The sequence below is a fragment of the Idiotropiscis lumnitzeri genome, unplaced genomic scaffold (assembly GCF_059441095.1).
Source record: "Idiotropiscis lumnitzeri isolate Australia: NSW breed Sydney's pygmy pipehorse unplaced genomic scaffold, RoL_Ilum_1.0 HiC_scaffold_272, whole genome shotgun sequence".
In the NCBI taxonomy this organism is placed as follows: Eukaryota; Metazoa; Chordata; class Actinopteri; order Syngnathiformes; family Syngnathidae; genus Idiotropiscis; species Idiotropiscis lumnitzeri.
Window position 1 is genome coordinate 80,693 of NW_028283810.1, and position 1,808 is coordinate 82,500.

A 1,808-nucleotide genomic window follows, 5' to 3' on the forward strand; every position below is an offset into this window, starting at 1 on the left:
CGACCAGGGGCGTTGCAGTTCCGCCGAATTGCATTAGGGGCGCTGCAGTAGGCAAACGTTTTTACCCCTAGTCAGAGGGTCATTTGCCTACTTCCCAGGTTTACCCGGGTTTTCCAAAACACCTGGGGCACATTTTTAGGAACCACGTTTTTAGAAACAAAAATTCTTCTATGTCCACCTCCGTGAAAGAAATTGCCCAATGGTTCCCGCGGAAGAGAGCTGCCAGGCGGACGCATACTGCAATAACGGCCGCCCTGGCGCTCTGGTGGATGTTATCCTCGAAATTTCTTCTATGTGCCCATTCCAGCGGGCAACTTGCGAACAATGGTGTCCGACCATGGAAGGCTGTTGGCGGACGCGGCGCGGCTCACAGCCCGCCCTCAGGCACGGAGCTCCGGGGGAATTTTCCCCTCATTTCTTCTAAGTCCCCATTCCAGCGGGGAGCTTGCAAACGTGGTATCCGACCACTGAAGGCTGTTGGCGGGCACGGCCCCACCAGCGCAACACGGCACTTCCTATGACTCGGGTCCGACGCAGGAGGAGCGGTCCTCCCGGCCCCGCCACACGGCACTTCCTATGACTCGGGTCCGACGCAGGAGGAGCGGTCCTCCCGGCCCCGCCACACGGCACTTCCTATGACTCGGGTCCGACGCAGGAGGAGCGGTCCTCCCGGCCCCGCCACACGGCACTTCCTATGACTCGGGTCCGACGCAGGAGGAGCGGTCCTCCCGGCCCCGCCACACGGCACTTCCCATGACTCGGGTCCGACGCAGGAGGAGCGGTCCTCCCGGCCCCACCACCGCCACACGGCACTTCCCATGACCCGGGTCCGACGCAGGAGGAGCGGTCCTCCCGGCCCCACCGCAACACACACAACCACTGACCGATTGGCAATCATGACCCGCCATCGGAGGGCCCCTGCCGGCCCCGGCCTCGCGCCGGGGTGTTCGGGTGGACGGTTCCTTCGGCCTGCGGGTCGACCTCTGAGCGTTGGCCGGCACCGCAGCACACACAACCACTGACCGATTGGCAATCATGACCCGCCATCGGAGGGCCCCTGCCGGCCCCGGCCTCGCGCCGGGGTGTTCGGGTGGACGGTTCCTTCGGCCTGCGGGTCGACCTCTGAGCGTTGGCCGGCACCGCAGCACACACATAACCACTGACCGATTGGCAATCATGACCCGCCATCGGAGGGCCCCTGCCGGCCCCGGCCTCGCGCCGGGGTGTTCGGGTGGACGGTTCCTTCGGCCTGCGGGTCGACCTCTGAGCGTTGGCCGGCACCGCATCACCGCAGCACACATAACCACTGACCGATTGGCAATCATGACCCGCCATCGGAGGGCCCCTGCCGGCCCCGGCCTCGCGCCGGGGTGTTCGGGTGGACGGTTCCTTCGGCCTGCGGGTCGACCTCTGCGCGTTGGCCGGCACTTCCCTACCGTTACCCCCCCCACCCCTGGGGTTGTGACAAAACGGCACTTCCTATGACTCGGGTCCGACGCTGGAGGAGCGGTCCTCCCGGCCCATCTCGCACCCACACCCTGACATATACTGCACCACACCAACCACTGACCGATTGGCAAGCATGACCCGCCATCGGAGGGCCCCTGCCGGCCCCGGCCTCGCGCCGGGGTGTTCGGGTGGACGGTTCCTTCGGCCTGCGGATCGACCTCTAGCGCACCAACCAGCGCGAAACCGCTTTCGTCGCGAGACCGAGACGACCCTGTCGCGTGCCCGTTGGCCACACGGGCCCAGAGATGTCCTACACGGGAGTTCCGCCGCGCTCGCGGGTACCCCGCGCCGCCCCGCCA